Genomic DNA, 21,623 nt, shown 5'->3' on the forward strand with positions numbered 1-21,623 from the left:
ATATCCAAACAAAAAAAAATTAAAATAAAAATTAAGGGGTGAAGGAGGAAAATACCGGGAAGAGAAAGGGAGAAATGGAATGGGGCAGGCTATAACTCACAAAAGAGATAAGAAAAATCATATTCAATGGAGGAGAAAAGGGAGAAGAGGAGAAGGGAAAGATGAAGCTACTCTCTCCACATGTGGCTGAAGGAGGGAATAACATGCTCACTAAATTTGATATGAAAATTTATATCACACCACAGGAAAGTAGGGGAGAGAGTGACAAGTGGGGTGAGGGGAATGTTAGAGGGGAGGGCAAATGGGAGAATGGAGTCACTAGAAACAAACACTTTTGGGAAGTAACAAGATCAATTGTGGGGAAAAAAATAAGGGGGGATAGAGTAGGACAGAGGGCAATATAATTACTATTACACAACATGATTATTATGGAAGTTTTTTGCAAAAGAACACATATTTAGTCTGCATTGAATTGCTTCCCTTCTCAGTGGGGCTGGGGAGGGAGGGGGGAGGAAGAGAAGTTGGAATTCAAGGTATTAAAATGAATGTTGAGAATTTTTATTGCATATAATCAGGAAATAAGAACTACAGGGAATGGGGTATAGAAATTTATCTTGCCCTACAAGAAAAGAGAGAAGAGGGGGATAAGGGAAGGGTGGGGTGTGATAGAAGGGAGGGTACATTGAGGGAAGGAGTATCAGAATGCAAGGTACTAGGAAGCAGGGGGGAGGGGAGTGATGGGGAGAAAAATTGGACATGTTACAAAGTGAGGTAAAAACAATTAGTATTAAAACAATTGACTGAATTAATTACTGAGAATAAATCAATGATATCTTTAGTTGGGGGGAAAGAATTTCAGTCTAAATTTCCTAGAGGAAGGTAACCTCAGGTAAAATTTGGTTTTGATGGAAATGTCAAGGTTTTAATGGTAAATTTGATTTTATGATTGCCATTTAACCAGGAACTAGAACATGTATAGAAAGGCATGTAAGCCACTTCAGACTTGCCTCAAAAGATGTTCCTTAGCCAAAGTGAAATTATAATCATATCTGAAACCTGGTTATTAGAACTTGCCATTTTTAGATGCCATGGGAGTATTAAGTGACTGTTCTTCTGAGTCTAACTCCAGGTATGGGTAGCGAGAAAGACAATCTGAGCCTTCAATCCTTGATGCCAGTAAGCTGGTAAGATGCTGGTATAAACTGCAAAAGTTGATCTCATGGGAAGGGTGGGAGAGCGGCTGTTCATCCTGGGCTAAGGTAGGATACTCCTGACTCAATTTCCCCATTGACACCTGGCAGACTTTAAGCCTGACTCAATGCAAGTGGACAATCAAATCCTGCCTGGAATTGACATGAAGTCAGGGAGATATTGTATCCTTGCAGTGTCCCTACTCTTGGTGGCAATTTCCTATAGTCAAAAGGTTTGTAAGCTTAATACCAGATCTATTCAGTTATAGATTATTGGTAGGGGAACATCTGAGATTAAATCTAAAATAAAGGTACTAGGCATAGGACTTTAAACCAACAATAAGTTAGGGTCCTTTAATTCTTAGTAATACTGTGGAGACAACTGGGTCAAGAGTTTGTGAAGTTAGCAACATAAATATTATTTGTGTCTCAGTTAGTTAATGTTTAAAAAAAAAATTATTTTGTGGTCCATATTGTAAATGCTTTAAAAAGAAGTATCACCTGACCAAAAGTATGAATTGTTTTATCTATTATAAATTGTGTTAAAAATGAAAAATAAAATTTAAAAAAGGATTAGAACAGTAAATAGGAAGTGAGCAAAGACTGAAAAGGGAAAACCCTTAGCAAATCAGAGAGTTAATTTAGATCCCATGGAAAAAATAGCTTGGTTACTTAGCACAAGATGGTGGAGGTAAGCCAGTCCCCAAACCTCTATTTTTCAGCAGGCATGGCAGGGAGCACTTCTCTCATTACTTGAAAGCCCCAGGTCTTGTTCCCCTGCCTAGGCTCCTAAGGGAGGCTTTGTTGGAATGAATAGGGTTTTCTCAGGGGTCTACAATGAGATCTGGGACAATAAGACTGACCTGTCAACCAAAGGCTCAGACCTCTTTTTTCCCCTGCCTCTTCTACATCTCATACACATTTTGAGGTTTTCACAGTTTGGCTTAAGTCAGCTTAGTGTTGACACATTCACAGAATGAGATGGCTATACATTCTGGGATTTCAGGCCAAGATCCTTAAGTCCAACAGTCTGGAGCCAACCTTCTCATCACCGAGACTGCACTCCTAAGTTGATCTTCAGGTTCTCATATACCACATAACTGATGCTCACAGCAGGCATCACGTTCGTGAAGTTGGGGGCCAAGCCTCTATATAGGCTAAATGCTCCTGTCTGAAGGATTTGTTTGAAGAGGCTGCTCATGGTCACTTCTGGTGCTCCCTCAATTGAAGCAGTGTCATCCTTGTCTTTAGGACTTCCATAGATAGATGCTACTCTGGGCAATAGCGCCTGCCAGACAGCCTGCCACCAGCCTCTCATGAATCCTCAGTGTTTCCTGGTCACTACCAACAAGATGCTTGATCTGCTCATAGGCCATAAATTTAATAGCTGATTCTGGGACAATTTTTATGACATTAATGCCATTGCCACACCAGAGAGATTTGGCCCCTGTTTCTCAGATCATCTGTGTGAACCCTCCAACAACACACATGTTGTTTCTACAGGAAGTATAGACCTTCATGAGCACCTTCAGCCAGTCCAGAGGGGCTGTACATGTCCTGGATACAGGCTCTGCTCCTCCTCTAGCTAGGAGATGTCTCTACCACATCCCTGTCTGCCTTTCTTCCACAGTGAATTCATCAGGGACTGTTAGATTCTCTTCCCCATCAAAGATTGTGGAATGCTTCCAGTACAGAATGATCTCAGGAACATTTTCAACGGGGACAAAAGATGATAATCTCTCTTTTCATTCCAGTCAATTGTCATAGTTCCATTTTTATCCATGCTTTTAAGGATTTTTTCAGCCTGTTGTTCAGAGATCTTGACCCCCAGATCCCACAGGGACTGCATGATCTCCCAAGCATCAACAGGCCCATCCTTCTTTTTGTCCAAGCTCTTAAAGACAAGTCTCAGTTTCTTCTCATGGTCTTGAAGGTAATGAACAAATTCCTCAAAATCCAGCTGCCCATCCAGGTCTTCATCTCCAGCTTTTACCGTTTTCCAGAGCTCGACTTCAGTGCGATGCAGGCCACAGATCCACGACCAGGTCGTTGACGCAGAGGCTGCAGTCAGGGTTGAGGCTATAGTCAGGATACCCGCACACCACGCCGCCACAAGGGTACCTTGCTGGTGACTGGGCAGGAGCGATGCTGGGGGCTGGTAGGGAGGCCACACAGCAACAAAGCACGTTGCTCACCATCGGGTGCTCGGCGAGGTGGAAGGGGCTGCTGGAAGCGGGGTGGTGCGACCACAGAAATGGCAGGGATCAGTGTCCTCCAACTGTTTATTACACATCTTAAACTAGATGTCCCGTGTTAAACTCAACATGTCCAAAACTGAACTTATTTTCTTTTCCCACAAGCTCTCTCCTCTTCTCAACTTTCCCATTTCTGTTGAGAACACAACAGTTTTTTAACCACCAGGTTTGAAATCTGGGTGTCATCCTCAACTCTTCATTCTCTCTCTCTCTGTCTCTCTGTCTCTCTTTCTCTCTGCCTCTGTCTCTCTTTCTGTTTCTGTCTGTCTGTCTGTCTGTCTATCTGTCTCTCTCTCTGTCTCTGTCTCTCTGTCTCTCTCTCTCTCACTCTTTCCCCAACCCTCCATCCAGCCGTTTGCCAAGTCTTATTGACTTTACCTTCACAATAACTCTCATCTCTGTCCCTTCTCTCCTTTGACACTGTCACCACCCGAGTGTAGCCTTTCATCACATCATGCTTGGACTATATATTGTTTAGTTTCCCTTCCTTGAATCTCTCCCCAATCCAAGACATTCTCCACTCAGTTGTCAAATTAATTTTCATAATGTGCAGATCTTATTATGTCACCTCAACCTCTACTTTCATTCTATCTACTCCACTGGTTCCCTATTGCCTGTAGTATCAAATGTAAAATCCAGCATTATGGAAAATCCTTCACAACTTGGCCCTCTCCGACCTCTGCAGTTTTCTTTCGCATCATTCCTCACTAAGTACTCTGCCATCCAGAGACACTGAACTCCTTGTTTACCTCCTTGTTTTTCCTTAAACAAAAAGACTCCATCCTCACACTCCAGTCATTTTCACTGGCCATCTCCCATGCCTGGAACTCTCTCCCTCCTCATTTCAGTCTCCTGGCTACTGGCTTCTAAGCTGCAGCTAAAATCCTACCTTCAAGCAGAACCTTTTCCTGATCCCCTTAATACTAGGGAAGGGGAGGGGGAAAGGATGAAATGAAGGAGAGATAGATGGATAGATAGATAGATAGATAGATAGATAGATAGATAGATAGATAGATAGACAGATAGATAGATCCTCCTCCTCCTCCTCCTCCTCCTCCTCCTCCTCCTCCTTCTTCTTCTTCTTCTTCTTCTTCTTCTTCTTCTTCTTCTTCTTCTTCTTCTTCTTCTTCTTCTTCTCTCTCTCTCTCTCTCTCTCTCTCTCTCTCTCTCTCTCTCTCTTCCTCTTTGACTTCATCCTTTCCTCCTCCCCTTTCCTCCTGAAAGCTCTTTTCTGTTCCAGGCTGAGGAGAAAAACCACAATTCATTCCCAGCATGGGTAGCCCAGTGGGTACAATAAACTGAACCAGGGAAGGGAAATGACATCCTTACCCTTCCCTTTCTTTTACTTCCAGTATCTGGGGATGTTTGTTTCTGTTTGGTTTTAATTGTCAGCACTTGTAGGTGCCACTGGTAATCATCATCCATCTTGTAGTTAGTTTTGGGAACTGGAGTCATGGCAATAAGATTGCAGGTATGATAATGTAGCCAACCTCCTTGGCAAGAAATCAACACACCTAAGACTGGACACCAAAGAAGGGTTTTGGACTTGGAACATAGGGCTGAGCAAAGCCATGAACCTAATCCCCATCCCTACCCAGAGGTCAAGGTGGTGTACAAGAAAGATTATGCATTCCATGTGCTGGGAATCTGTTTGTATATTTGTTATTATACATTTTGAAGTAAATATTCCTTTGAAAAGATAAATGTCAGTAGCCAAGTAGAACTGGAGTGCATGAAATGATCCTTATAATGAAAGGGAAGAACATCACTTGGGACTATAGCCCTTCACAGAGAACCCAGGCAAGCCCCACACACTTAAGGGTACTAGAGAACCCTATGGGAGTAGTTAAATATTTCCCAGACCCTTAGGTAGTTAGGGCCAAGGTATGTTATATGATTGTCTACAATTTATCTTGCATGTATCTTATTGGTACACAGTTGTTTTCACCTTAGAGAATACAAGAAGGAGCTCCTTAAGAAGAGAGACTTTCTTTGTATCCAAGATGCTTAGCTCAGTGCCTGGCACATAGTGGGTCCTTTACAAATGCTTGTTGACTGACTGACAATGAATCTGAGATATGTAAAAATATCAAGGTAAGTGCAAAACAGATTGAATGAAATAAAAGGAAATTAGATCTGGGAAAAATCTGAAACATGGTTTGCAAGTAAAACAGCATAAGGCTAAGAAATTTATCACGTTTGAAAAAAGTGAAATATTGAATCGTTATGAAGAGAAATAAATTCTGTGGTTTGCAGCAAATGGTGGGGGGTAAAGCAGGATTAGTAACTGAAAAGACAATTTAAAAAACTGGTAATTTATACTGAAAAAATGTAGACATGAAGCTCGGTCAATAGATAACAAGAAATGTAAAAATGTTTTCTTAAAATTGAAAAAGTAAATTCTAAAAAGGTAAGTGCAGAAAATAGAATTAACTAATTTCAAACCCAGACACATGATTTCTATTTCCAATGACCCAATAGGAATCACTCAAAACAAAACCTGTGATGGACTTGTTTTTATCAGAGACCAAAATCTGCAACCCGAGGCCAATTTTATAAAACGACAGAGGAAAAGAAAAACTGAAGGTTTCAGAAAGGAGCAATGCAAGAGGAAGATGACTATAGACCTTGTTGTGATGACAGGAGAATAGTGAGCCTCATGGGCTTGGAAACCTGTGAAAGGCACTGGGAAAAATAACTATTTCCTCCTCAGAGAATCAGAGTTTTTATCAAGAGTTTCCAACCTGAATTTCAGATTCTCATAACCTTGTGGATGCAGAAAACTGACATAACCTAAGAGACTTAGACTATCCTGCCTCCCACATCCTCTCAGATCCCACTGCACAGACTATTTTGTCTGTTTCTTGCTTAGGATGCTCCGTCTTCTGTCTCTTTTCCTGGCCACTGGTTGCCTATACCCTGTACCTAGAACATTCTCTCTCCTTGTATACATCTTTCAATTTCCCTGGCTTCCTTGATAACAATTCAAATTGATGGGGTGCTTGGGTGTATGTGCTTAGAACATCTAAATCATATTTGGGCAGTAAAATCATATTTCTCTCTAAAAATCACATTTCTCCCTAACCTCAAAATACTATCCCAGGTAGTTTCTCCCCAGCTCAAGGACAACCTGCCCAAGTAAAAACAGTTATTTCCCTTTCTGCTGCAGTAGCCAGCTGCACCTAAAGAATTTATTAGTTTGAACCAGCTGTGTACTGGCTGAACTGGCTGTGTACTGGACCACAATGACATTTACTACTCACTGACAAGTCATATATATCCTAGACTTAGACAGACTTATACTCCCTTACATTTATCTTTTCTAACAACATATTGATTAGAGCAGCCTGGTAGTCCTTAGTTGGTACTGTTAGGTGACTTAGTGATGTTTCAGGCTTAAACCACACCCCCATGTAGCCCTGCACCCTTGGGCTATTTGCCAAAGAACTCTGGGTAAATACCTGGAGAGTAGATACCAAAACTGCATGTTCCTTTGAGAACTAACCACTGCCTACTTCTTCCCTGGGACACCTAATTAGCATATTTGGCAGGTTTTACAATAGAACACCCTATATAAACTTTACCTGTACCCCTCTAAGATTGCAGGTTCCCTAAGAACTCTTGCCTGCTGAAAAGTATAATAAATCTTTACCTTGACCTCAAGAATATTTGTGTCTACAAATTCATTCCAGGTGACTTGCCCTGTACCCTAGTCTTTGTAGGGGTCTCACCCCCCTCTTCCAGCCCTCATCAAAATCTCACCTTCTGCAGCAGGCTTTTCCTGATTCCCTCTTCTCCCTCCCTCCATCTGCTAATGTCTTGCCTTCTGAGATTACCTTCCACCTTTCCTAGATATAACTTGGAGACACACAGATCTTTGACATTCTGTCTCCACCATTAGAATGGGATTTCCTTGAACTCAAGAAACATTGTCCTTTTGCGTGTGTGTGTATCCTCAGCTCTTAGCAGACTGCCTAGCACTGAGTCAACAACACTTAAGCAAGGCTTGTTCATGGGCTTGCTGACTACAGTTTAATTTTTTAAGTGTATATGAGATTGAACATGATGATAAAACACAAAACCTGCTCTTCTCTGGATTTCATTTCTTATGATGCCATGTCACCCTGCACTTTGATAGCAGTCTGTGTTTGTTGACTGAACAGTAACTGCTGCTAGAGGTGCAATTCCAGGAAAGAGAACACTAAGAAAACAAACTGAAAGCTGCCTTTCTTCATGAATAATAGAGGGAGGCAGGGAAACTCAGTGAGTGGCTGTGTTTACCTAATTTGGTTTCTTTCTCCCTCTGTGACTGTGCCTGTATATTAAAACCTCTGTGAAGCATAAGCTATACCCTACCTCCATGTCCCTCACTTGCTGATGTGGCCATAAGCCTCCACATCAACTTACATACCCAAAGGAGAGTGGACAGGAAAGGCAGAAGAAAGGGCACTCTTAAAGTCCTCAACCCTTCAACTCAAACCCAGGCATCCTAATCTTATTCCTGCAATTTCCCCAAAGGAGTCAGAGGAGCACAACCTAAAATGAAATGCTATCTGTTTCACATCTTAAGCCCTCCTCTATCTCAGCTTGACCTGGGTGGAATGAGACCCCGGGGAAGGTATTTCATCCCATAGGAAGCACATCTGAGGCCAGCAATCCTGGAGCCTGAGTGAGCAGAGGCAAAAAACCCAAAGACAAAAAACCCAGGCCACAGAATAAGTTGGAGAGAAAGAGAGAGGGAGAAAGAGAGGGAGAGAGGGAGAAAGAAAGGAGAGAAAGAGAAAAGAAAGAAAGAAGAAAAAAGAGTGGAAGAGGAGAGATAGAAACAGAGAAAGAATCAAGGAGAAGAGAAAGGAGGGGCTTTATGATTAATGCAAATGGACTAGAACAACGTTATGGCTCACACATTCCCGCTTGTATGCTCTCTGTTAACAATCAGTCATGTGTGGGATGGTGAGACCCCCTACTCAAATTGACTGCTCAGAGGCATCTCAAAGTACAAACAAAAAGTTCTTGATTTGTTTTTTGCAGGAAGGAGGCATCACCCTCCCCCATAAGGTTTAGAGAAGAGGAGGTCCCATACAGAAGCAGATGAATGGTTATATAGCTAAAAACCACAAACCCCTCCCAACTTAACCTTTAACTCTATTGTTTAATATTTTGAGCAAGCAACTTATTCACAGAAATTTGTCCCAAATACAAAGAATCAAGAAAGAACCTGAACAAACATTCCCTTTGTTCTACAATGGGTCTTGCTCGCACAATATGATAAGGAAATGGATTAAGCAAACAAGGGGAGAGGGGTTGCAGGTGGTTTTACACCTTTAAGTTTCCCTACATCATATGATTTCTGAGAAACTGAACCTCAGGCCTAATGTCTGCTCCACTTTAGATGAGTCTCTCTCCTGAGAAGTCTTCACTTTATCCCACTCAGTCAGACATATTAGCTTTTCAAGTTATTTACAAAGCAATATAATAGACAAAGTGGGTATAAGCAGCAGTAAAACAGCAAGAAGAGCAAAGTGCTACAGTGGATGAGTGATATACCTGAAGTCAGGAGGATCTCACTTCAGATCCAGCCTCAGATACTTACTAGATGTGTGACCTTAGACAAGTCACTTAAATCCTGTTTGCCTCAGTTATTTTAACTGTACAGTGAGGATGATAATTGCACCTATGTCCCAGAGGTAACCTAAATGGAGAAAAATACTGGAAGAGGAGTTAGGATAACTACAAGGAGAATCATAGGTAATGAAGCTGACCCTAGAGGGGCCGTGATTCCTCAGAGAGCCGATAACAGGTGAAATACCTTCTAAGCTTCCCTTGACAAAGGACACTGAGCAATGGATGGCAGGGTGGTGCCAGGAAGAGCAGAACGTGACAGTCGAACATCTGAAGATGAAGTAGTGTAGTTGGACACGTTGGGATCGAACGCTGCCCCCCCTTAAACCTGGGCTTACTCTCACATAAAAGGACAAAGACTCCGTGGAAAGAAGGGCCACTCAGAGCAAGACTACCCACGGGACTCAAAGGTGGGGAACACACGTGGTTGGGACACACTGAGTGCATGCGTGGGGGGCCCACTCGTGCCTCTGATGCCGCAGAACCAGCAAGTTCTCCTGCGATTCCTGGGGCTGCTACAGGAGTTTTCTGGGGTGCAGTCTGTCAGGTGTTCCCCGCCCCCATCTTCTGGGTCCATCTCTTCGTTTCCCAGGACAGCTCCTTTCCTGGAGAAATTATTACTTTACGCCTACACATAGTCGTCTCCCCCCGAGTATCGATGGAGGCCACAAGCGAGAGGGAATCTTTTCTGACGTCAACGCAAGCTTTCTCTGATCTGTTTAGGGACCATCCTCAGAGTCGCTCTCAGCTGCTTGGTCAGTGCTCAGACGACGTCACGTACCTGCTTGAAAGTGCGCCTGCGCACCGACCCAATCTGAACTACATTTCCCAGAACTCCTCAGGACCCCAATGCACTTGATCTGAATTCGATCAAGCGCCACCAGGGGACAGCTGGGAACCACAGTAAAGAGAGGGCTGTGCCCAAAGTCAGAAGCACTCGTTCTTCAAATAGGGTCTCACAAGTTTACCAGCAGTGTGACCGTAAGCTAGTCACTTTAAACTGCGTGCCTCAGTTTCCTCATCTGTAAAGTGAGCTGGAGAAATTAATGGCGAACCACTCCTGTATCTTAAATGAAGACTTGGAGACAACTGGAAAAACCAATCCGCAGCAACAACGCTGTTAGAACACGGATGAAAGCTTGAATTTGTCGGGGTTTGGGGGAAGAACCTGTTCTAGCCCGAGGAATTCTGGGAAATGGACGGACCATCTCTGAGAAGTACTATGGAGTGTGGCGGCGAGAGGGGGACCCCCAGCGGTCAGCTGGAGCAACTGCAGGGCAGGTTTCCTAGGATGTGAATGGGAACTGGAAGCGCTTTGGTTCAGTTTCGGATGAGGAAATAGAGGACTGGAGCCCAGGTGCCCTGGCCAAGAGGGCTGGGAACACGTGTGCAGGGAAACGAAACCAATCTCTGTCTGTGTCTCTCTGTCTCTGTCTCTGTCTCTGTCTCTCTCACTGTCTCTCTCTGTCTCTTTCTCTCTCTCTGTCTCTCCGTCTCTGTCTCTCTGTCTCTCTCTCTCCCCCACTCTCCATCTCTAAGGATGGATGGATGTTTGTCTGTATACATATACGTACATACACATACATATATGTCTGTACATAAGTGTATGTAGAATGCATGTATACACACATATATATACATGTATAGATAGACATAAACACAGATATATATACATACATATGCACACACATGTATATAAATAGATATGCATACATGATATATACCAAAAGGCAATACAAAAGTCTGAGGGACATGTATTCAGCATTCAAGAGAGTAAACATTTCTATTACACATATGGAAAATAAAAAGCAGGAATTCCTCATGAAGTTTAAGATGGCTTCCTGAGGTAGAATCTCCATCACAGCATTTGCTGACTTCTTTTGGAGAAAACTAACTCCTGTCCTCCCTACAGCCATCTGAAAGAGGACAGTTCTTGACCTGGCCTGCAAATTAAGGACTTATTGCCCAGCCTGCTTTGGCAATGGAGACAACTTGGAGATGAACAATCTGGTATGGTTAAAGAGAATTACAGGCTGCATATTCCATCCAAAAAAAATTTTTTTTAAAGAATTACACTGAGATAGCAAATTGACTAATGTAACAAAAAGGGGGGGGGGAATGATAAATGCTGGAGAGGATGTGGGAAAATTGGTACTCGAATGCATTATTGGTGAAGTTGTGGACCAATCCAACCATTCTGGAGAACAATTTGGAACTGTGCATAAAGGGCAACCAAATTGTGCATACCCTTTGATCAAGCAATACCACTGCTAGACCTGTATTCCAAAGAGATAAAATGGCTGGATGAGGGTAGTTCAAAGAATCCACACGAACAAAAATATTTTTAACAGCTCTTTTTCTGGTTGCAAAAAATTAGAAATTGAGGGGATGCTCATCAGTTGGGGAATGGCTGAACAATCTATGGCACATGAATGGAGTGGAATTCTACTGTGCAATAAGTAATGATAGGCAGATTTTATTAAATGCTGTAAAGACTTGTATGAACTAAGAAAAAGGGAAATGGGCAGAACGAGGACAACATTGTACACAGTAACAGTGACATTGTGTGATGATCATCTATGAATGAATTAGCTCTGCTCAGCAATACAGTGATCTAAAACAATTACAAAGGACTCATGATGGAAAATGCTATACACGTACAGAGAAAGAACCAATGGATTCTCGATACAGATCAAAGATTCTTTTCCCTTTCTTTTTTCGTGGAATTTTCCCCCTTTTTGCCTTTCAATATGCTGTAAATATGATTGGCATGAGCACAAACTGTAAACTATCAAATTGCTTGTCATTTTAGAAAGAGAGGAGGGATAAGACAGGGAGAAAAGTGTGCAACACAAAATTTTGTAAGAAATGAATGCAAAAAATTGTCTTTATATATAATTGGAAACATTCCAATAAACACATATCAAAGAATATTGTTGAAATAGAGTAAATGAGAAAATGAAGAAATTTTTAAACAAAAGTTTACATTTTTTCAAGAACATCATTCTCCCTACTATTCATGCAAGGACCACAATGGCTAAGGATCAAAACAAATCTGAGTCTGTATGATTGAAAAAACTGTGTGACTGAAAAAACCTTACCAAAAAACAACTCTGCATTAAAATGCCTGGTCATATTGTGTAGTCACCTGGAAAATCATTTGACCCTTCCAAAAAGCAAGTTGAGAACACATAAACACCAGGAAACAACAGCCATCAAATTCCTCTCAGAAACCATGAATGAAAACCTGGATACCTAAATCTAGAGGGAAGATTGTAGAGCATTGCCTTTAACCAACTAGCATCAGGTAGCTTTTACAACTTGATCTGCACTTGGCAGATACTTTAAGAACACAAGTACAAGCATTTCTCCCCAACAACTGGAGAATATACTATACCACATTGTTACATGAGGAAAGTGGGATCAGTCTATTATCTCTTTCTCTGAAAATAGGTAGAATGCTTCATCATGAATCCTCTGGAATTGTGATTATTTACTATGTTGATCAGAGTTCCTAAGTACTTCAAAGTTGTTTGTCTTTAATATATTGTTTTTATTATATAAATTTTTCTCTTGAGACTGCTCTCTTAACTTTGTATCATTTTATATATGCCTTCTCAGCTTTCTCTTAAACCAGTCCCCTCATCATTTCTCACAATACAATAGTAATCTATCATATTCATAAGCCATAAGATGATCAGGACTTCCCAGACTGATGGGTACCTCTTCAGATTCAAATCTTTACCACCACAAATAAGAGCTGCTACTGGTATTTTCTTCATATGTGTCCTTTTCCTTTTTCTTCTATTTATTTGAGAAACAGATTTAGGAGCAGTATTGCTGAGTCAAAGACTATTTACATTTTAATAGCTTCTTGGATTCATTTCCAATCGTTTCCAGTATAGTTGAACTAGTTCACACTGTCTCTAGCATTAAATTAATGGTGCTATTTTTTCCAACACACTTTCCAGCATTTCTCACTTTGCTTTTTGGAAATTTTCCAATTTGATAAGTGTTACAGCAAACACCCCAGCATACACAGGAGGGCCTGCTGCATAGGTTCTTAGATCTGTTTTCCTAAGGAAAGCAACCTTAAAAGGGGTAAACAATCTTACTTTAATCAAGCACATTTATCATTCCCTTAGTTCAGGGGAAAAAATCAGCCCCCTGAACTTCAGAGAAAATACCAACAGAAAGGACAAGCAGAAATTACAACCAAAAGACCAGAAGATAGGGCTTCCAATTGTCTGATCATAGACAATACATACATTGTTACCAGAAAGAGAAGCTCCAACATCTGGGTTTTCAAAGGGGGAAATGGGGAGAGCTCCACAGTGGCTACCCAGAGTCTCCTCTGGCCTACTCACACAAACACTCTTCCAGTGATTTGAACCCCAAAGTAAAACCTCACCCCAGAGTGTAAATATAAATTTCAAAAGTGGAGTATATGACCCTCTTGACCCAGTACCTCTTTAACAACTAACAAAAGGTGTGGGCCTTCATACAAACAAGAGTCCTCTAATCAAGCTTCCCTTAATAGCCCCACCTGAGGTCTATTAATGGGTAGGGAAGATCTTTAACTCCCTGTACAATAAGTTTGAGATCATACCTCGGAGTTGTTTTAATGTACTTGTATCTAATTAACTAAGATTTAAAGCATTTTTCATATGGCAATTGATAGAGTAGATTTCTTTCTCTAAAAAGTGTCAATTCTTAACCTTTGACCATTTATCAATAAGGAAATGACTCATATTCTTATAAATTTAAATATATTCCCCATAGATTACACAAATGAGAACTTTATAAGAAAAACATGCTGTAAACATTTTTCCTAGTTTCATGTTTCTCTTTTAATTCTAACTGATTTTATTCGTCTGCGCACAAATTTTTTTTGAATTTCATGTAATCAAAATCATCTATTTTACCTCTAATGAACCTCCTTATCTCTTGTCTGGTTATGAATTTTCCACGTAGCCAAAGATCTAGAAAGTATTTTCTCTAGTGTCTTCTAATTTGTTTATGATTATGTTTACATCTGAATATGATTATGTTTTCTACCTAAATCATGTCCCCATTTGGAGGTCGTCTTAGTATACAGTGTGATATTTTGATCTATACTTCATTTTTGCCAGACTGTTTTCCAGTTTTCCAAATAGTTTTTATTCAATAGTGAGTACTTTTCCAAATAGCTAAGTATATTATTAATATATTTTTGCTTAATTTGAAGATCTTTCCCATCCATGAAAAGACCCATGTGACCTGCTTAAATCTCATGGAAGCCTAAGTCACATGTGGTGGGAGGAACTTGCTGAATGGATGGAACAGCAAGGATGGAGCAGAACTGAGAGGAAGTTGGTGAGAGTGATTACAGCAGAGGATAGAGGACGCAGGCAGGCACAGAGTATTTGCTTGTGGCAAAGCCCTGGTAGAGGTGGGGAAAGCTTGGAAATGGCTTTTGCCCCAGCAGTGCTAATGTGTATTGACTTCTTTCTTACTATGATGGGTTTAGCTTTCTGATGTTGGGATTTGGCTTTCTGGTGTCTGAATAAATGTTTTTTTCCTGCCTTTTATATGGAGAGTCTGTTATACACTTTGCCATTCAGATTATGCTGGCATATTCATAATCACCATCAGTGCTGTGAATATTGCCTTGGTGATACACTGAGATCTTTGGGTTTATCAAAAATTAGGTTGCATTCTATTCATTTGCTTCTGTGCATTGAGTATCTAATGTGTTCCACTGATACACCACTCTATTTCTGATCCTGTACCAAATAATTTTGATGATTATGGCTTTCTAGTATAATTTGAGATCTGGTATTTTAGGTCCCATTTGTTCCTGCTTTTAAAAGTAAGTTTCCCTGACACACCTGACCTTTAATTCCTCCAGATGAATCATTTTCTTCCTAGCTATAAGAGGTAATCCCTTGGTGGCTTGATTGGTATGACAGGTTCTAGTATTATTAATTAATTCAACAGTATTACTTACATTTTTTTGCTTTCAATGTTGTTCATCTGTTCTAAATTTCTAAAATGCAATCAGTAATATTTTCCCTTTAGGGCCCTGGAGGGAAGTCAGTTACATCTCCTATTCAGGGTTTTGGGGTATTTTCCTATAGTTCTTTTTCAAGCCCTACTTATGGCATTCTTCCTGCCACTCCCACTGTTAACCTTGAGTGAGAACTATGCCAGTTGTTTTTAACCAACTTACATTTATTACCTCTCTTGATAACTGGTCCAAAGAGATGAAGAAATGGTTTTGAGACAAAGTCATTAAAGCTATCTGTACTCATGTAAAAAAATTTACTAAATCACTATTAATGAGAGTAATGCAAATTAAAACAACTTGGAGATACTACCTAACACCTGTCAGGTTGGCTAATACGACAGAAAAGGAAAATGACAAATGTTGGAGGGGATGTGGGAAAATTAAAACACTGATGTTCTATTGGTGAACCAGTATACTGATTCAGCCATTCTGGAGAGCAATCTGAAATTGTGCCAAAAGGGAGATAAAGCCATCCACATCCTATGATACAGCAATACTATTACTAGGTCTGTATCCCAAAGAGATAAAATAAAAGGGCGTGATACCTCAGAGGTGTTTTGATTTATATCTCCCTAAATCAATAGTTATTTAGAGAATTTTATCATATGACTATAGATAGCTTTAATTTCTTCCTATGAAAACTGCCCATTCATATCCTTTGACCATTTATCAATTAGGAAATGACTTGTATTCTTATAACCTTAACTCAGTTCTCTATATGTTTTAGAAATGAGGCCTTTATCACAGACACTAGTTGCAAAAATTCTTTCCCAGTTTTCTGCTTCCCTCCTAATCTTGGTTGCATTGGGTTTGTTTGTGAAAAACTTTTCAATTTAGTGTAATAAAAATTATCCATTTTGCACTTCATAATGTTCTCTATCTTTTGTTTGGCCATAAATTTCTCCACTCTCCATAAATCTGAAAAATACACTATTCCTTGCTCCCCTAATTTGTTTATAGTATCAGTCTTTTTACCTAGATCATATATCCATTTGGACCTTATTCTTGTATACAGATTGGCTAATATAACAAAATAGGGTGATGACAAATGTTGGAGAAGATGTGGGAGAGAGAACTGGAACACTAACTCATTGTTGGTGGAGCTGAGCTAATCCAACCATTCTGGAGAGCAATTTGGAACTATGCCCAAAAGGCTACAAAATATCTGCATAGCCTTTGACCTACCAATATCACTTTTAGGACTGTATCCCAAAGAGATCATAAAATTGAGAAAGGGTCCCATACATACAAAAATATTTACAGCAGCTCTTTTTGTGGTGGCCAAGAACTGGAAATCGAGGGGATGTCTGTCAATTGGGGAATGCCTGAACAAGTTGTGGTATATGAATGTAATGGAATGCTGTTGTGCCATAAGAAATGATAAACAGGAAGACTTCAGAGAGGCTTGAAGGGACCTATATGAACTGATGCTGAGTAAAAGGAGCAGAACCAGAAGAACATTGTACACAGTAACAACCACAGGGTGCGAAGAATTTTTCTGGTAGACTTAGCCCTCCATAGCAATGCAAGGATGTAAAACATTCCCAACGGACTCTTGAGACAAAATGCCATCCACATCCAGAGAAAGAACTGTGGAACTGGAACGCAGAATGAAGAACAATATTTTATCTTGCGTTATTTTGTTTGGGTTTGATTTTTCTCATGGTTTCTCCCATTCATTTTAATTCTTCTATGCAACATGACTAATGTGAAAATGTGTTTAATAATAACGTATTTGTAGAACTCCGCCCCCCTCCCATAAAAAGAAAAAGGTCCTATGCGTACAAAAATATTTACAACAGCTCTTTTAGTGGTGGCAAAGAATTGGCAATTGAGAGAATATCTATCAATTTGGGAATGAAGGACTGAACAAGTTCCTATATATGATTGTAAGAGATAATATTGTGCTCTAAGAAATGATAAGCATGATGCTCTCAGAAAAACATGGAAAGACTCACAAGAACTGATGCAAAGTGAAATGAGCAGAACCAGGAGAACATTGTGCACAATAACAACAATAGTGTATGATGATCTACTGTGAATAATTTAGCTATTCTCAGCAATACAATGATCCAAGACAATTCTGTAGAACTTATGATTAAAGGTGCTATCCATCCCCAAAGAAAAAACTGGAAGAACCTAAATGCAGATCAAAGGATTTTTATTTATTTTTATTGGAGTTTTTGTCTATTGTTTCTTTCACAGAATGCCTCACATGGAAATGTGTTTTGCATAACTGTGTATTTATAACCACATTACTTGCCTTCTCAATCAGCAGGGGAGGGGAAAGACAGAAAGATTTTGGACCTCAAAATTTTGGGGGGGAAGTATGTTAAAATTGTTTTTTACACATAATTGAAGAAAAAATATTAGATAAAATTTGAAAAAGCACAAGTTTACTTCCCGACATGGTATGATGGATGGATGGATAGTTGTGTATCTCTGCTACTGCACTGTTAGATAAAACAAATTCTTTGGGAAACTCATACCTTACTCTGCAGCTTCTGACAAATCTTGACATGTATTTGAACATCTAGTCTGGTGCATCACAGCCTTTGTATACTTGACATAGTTTATACTGACCCTTTACTTTCTCAGAGTCATAGCCATCTCCAGTCTCCCTCTGAACTTGGCAGTAACAAATCAAAAGAGGCAAAGAACCAAGATGCATATTCACTGGCCAAATACTGATCTCACATCAAGAGGACCTGAGACCTCTACACTTATGGCATTGTCCCTCTCAGTGAGATACAGGCAGGTAAGAAAGAGCATGAGCCATTGTGACTAGTGTCTTTGGAGCATACCCCAGATCAAGTTATATACCTAATCAATGGTCTATATTCTCATCACAAGGTTAGCACCCTGGAATCAACAGCTAAATATCTACATGTTTTAGACCTGAAAGCAAAGTACTTCCATTATATGTTATCATACATTTCCAGAAGCAAGTGGTAGTTGTATGGCTTTTTATTTCTTTATTATTACACTTTTGTTTTAATTTGTTATGCTCATAGTCCTTTTTTCATTTTCATGTTTGGATTTCTGTTCATACCACTGTCAAGTGTTCTTTTGAAAATTTAATTATTAAACTATTTAGTAAGTAAAAATAAAAAGTAGTTGTTGTATTTATTCATTTTGCTTTATCATTATGTAATGTCTTCATTTCCCTTCAATTTTTTTTTCAAAATTGAATTCTATTTTGTCAGGTAACATTAGAGCCCTCTTACTTTTGTACACTTAGTTTTCAATGATACATTTTTAAAAATTTATTTATTTTTAGTTATCAACATTCACTTCCATAAGGTTTTGAGTCCCAAATTTTCTCCCTGTCTCTCACCTCCTCCACTGTAAGAGAGCATGAAATTTTATATAGGCTCTACCAATGTATTTCTATTAAACTTATTTTCACATTAGTCTTGTTGTAAAGAAGAATTAGAATCAATGGGAGAAACCATGAGAAAGAAGAAACAAAAAGAGAGAGAGAATAAATACTATGCTTCAATCTGCATTGAGACTCCACAGTTCTTTTTCTGGGAGTGGACAGCATTTTGCATCATGAGTCCTTTGGAGTTCTCTTAGATCCATGCGTTGCTAAGGAGAGATAAGTCTATCAAAGTTAGTCATCTCAAAGAAGGGCTGTTACAGTGGACAGTGTTCCCCTGGTTGTGATCACTTCACTCAGCATCAGTTCATGTAAGTCTTCTCAGATTTTTCTGCACTCTGCCTGTTCATCATTTCTTGTAGTATAATAGTATTCCATTACCTTCATATACCACAACTTGTTTAGCCATTCCTAAATGGATGGCTTCAATTCTCAGTTCTTGGCCACCACAAAAAGAGCTGCTATAAATATTTTTGTGCATATGAGTGCTTTTCCTTTTGTGTGATCTCTGGGATAAGGGACTAGAACTGGTGTTGCTGGGTCAAAGGATATGCACATTTTTATAGCCTTTTGGGCATAGTTCCAAATTGCTCCCCAGAATGGTTGGATCAGTTCACAACTCCACCAATAATGCATTAGTATCTCAATTTTCCTACATCTTCTCCAGCACTTATCATTTTCCTGTTCTGTCATTCAGCCAATCTGATAGGTGTGTTCTAGTACCTCAGAGTTCTTTTGATTTGCATTTCTCTAATCAATAGTGACTTGGAGCAGTTTATCATGTGGCTATAGATAGCATTAATTTCTTCATCTGAAACCTGCCTGTCACATTTATAAATTATAAACCATGTATAAATTTAGGAATGACATATTCTTATATGTATTTTACAAATGAAGCTATTATTGGAGACAAGGCCTATAAAAATTCTTTCCCAGTTTTCTGTTTCCCTCCTGATCTTGGTTGCATTGGTTTTGTTTGTACAAAAAACTTCATTTTAATGGAAAAAAATTATGCATTTTACATTTGGTAAGGTTCTCTAACTCTTGCTTGATCATAAATACATCCATTCTCCAAGAATCTGACAGGTAAACAGTTCCTTGATTTCCCAGTTTGCTTATAATATCAGCCTTTGCATCTAAATTTTGTACCCATTTGGACTCTATTTTAGTATACCATTTAAGATGTTGGTCTATACCCAGTTTCTCTCACACAATTTTCCATTCGTCTCAGCAGTTTTTATCAAATAGTGAGTTCTTATCCCAGAAGCAAGAGGTTTTGCATTTGTGAAACTATATATTACTATTGTACATTGACTATTGCGTCTTGTGTACCTTACATATTCCTATTGATCCACCACTTCGTTTCTTAGACATTACCAAGTAGTTTTGACAATTGGTGCTTTAAAATACAATTTAAGATCTGGTATGTCTAGACAGCCTTACTTTGCATTTCTTTTCATTAATTCCCTTGATAAAGTGGACATTTTGTTCTTCCAGACGAAATTTTATTTATTTTTTCTAGTTCCATGAAGTAGTTTTTTGGTAGTTTAATTGGCATGGAAAGGAATAAGAAAATTAATATGAGTGGAATTGTCATATATTATTATATGAGCAACTGATGCTTTTCCAATTATATAGATCTGACTTTATTTGTGTGAGAAATGTTTTGCAATAGTGATCATAGAGTTCCTGGGTTTGTTTTGGCAGGAACACTCCCAAGTGTTTTATAACAACTACAGTAACAAACAGAATCTCTCTTTCTATCTCTTGCTGTTGGGCTTTGTTAGTAATATATAGAAATGCTGATGATTTTTGTGGGCTTTTTTCCTATCCTGTCTATTTGATAATGTTGTTTATTATTTCAAGTTGTTCCTTAGCTGATTCTCTAGGACTCTCTAAGTATATCATCATATCATCTGCAAAAAATGATATCTTTATTTCTTCTTTTCCTATTCTTATTCCTTTCATTTCTTTTTCTTCTCTTATTGCCAAAGCTAAACTTTCTAGTACCATATTAAATAACAGTGGTGACAATGCACATCCTGGTTTCATCCCTGATCTTATTGGAAATGCTTCTACTTTATCCCCATTACATATAATGCTTGCAAATGGAGTTGGGTTGGTGCTACTTATCATTTTAAGGAAGACTCCATTTATTCCTATGCTCTCTAGTGTTTTTCATAGGAATGGATGCTGTATTTTGTCAAAAGCTTTTTCTGCATCTATTCAGATAAATCGTATGGTTTCTGTTAGATTTGTTGTTGATACGCTCAATTATGCTGATAATTTTCCTAATATTGAACTAACCCTGCATTGCTGGTATAAATGCTCATGATAAGCTGCTATGATCTTTTTGCTAGTGTTTTATTTAAAATGTTTGCATCGCCATTCATTAGGGAAATGAGGGAAATAAGTTTCTTTCTCTGTTTTTATTCTTCCCAGTTTAGGTATCAGTATCATATTTGTATCATAACAAGAGTTTGGGAGGACTCTCAATTATTCTGTATAGTACTGGAATTAATAGTTTTTTAAATGTTTGAAAGACTTCATTTGTAAATCCATCTGGCCCTGGATATTTTTTCCTAGAGAGTTCCTAGGGAGTTCAATTTCTTTTTCTGAGATGGGGTTATTTAAGTATTTTGTTTCCTCTTCTGTTAATCTGAGAAGTTTATAATTTTGTAAATATTCGTTCATTTCACTAAGATTGTCAAATTTATTGGCATACAATTGGGCAAAATAATTTCTAATTATTATTTTAATTTCCTCTTCATTGGTCTTAAATTCACCCTTTTCATTTTTGAGACTGATAATTTTGTTTTCTCCTTTTTTTAAAATCAAATTACCTAAAAATTTATCTCTTTTGTTGTTGTTTTTTTTTCACAAAACCAGCTCATAGTTAAATTTATTAGTTCAATCATTTTCTTAATTTAAGTTTTATTCATTCCTCCTTTGGTTTCCAGTATTTGTAATTTGATATTTAGTTGGGAATTTGTAATATACTCTTTTTCTAGTTTTTTTAGTTGCATGTCCAATTTACTGATCTCTTCTTTCTCTATTTTATTCATATAAGCGTTAAGAGATATAAAATTTCCCCTAAGAATGACTTTTGCTGCATCCCATAAGAT

General features: G+C 38.9%; 1 pseudogene; it reads right to left on the bottom strand.

Moving 5' to 3' along the window:
* Positions 1-536: 536 nt before the first annotated feature.
* Positions 537-4,463, bottom strand: LOC140504782 (calcium-binding mitochondrial carrier protein SCaMC-2 pseudogene; annotated as a pseudogene).
* Between the last annotated feature and the right edge of the window lie 17,160 nt (positions 4,464-21,623).

This window comes from Notamacropus eugenii, chromosome 5, assembly GCF_028372415.1.
Source record: "Notamacropus eugenii isolate mMacEug1 chromosome 5, mMacEug1.pri_v2, whole genome shotgun sequence".
Lineage (NCBI taxonomy): Eukaryota > Metazoa > Chordata > Mammalia > Diprotodontia > Macropodidae > Notamacropus > Notamacropus eugenii.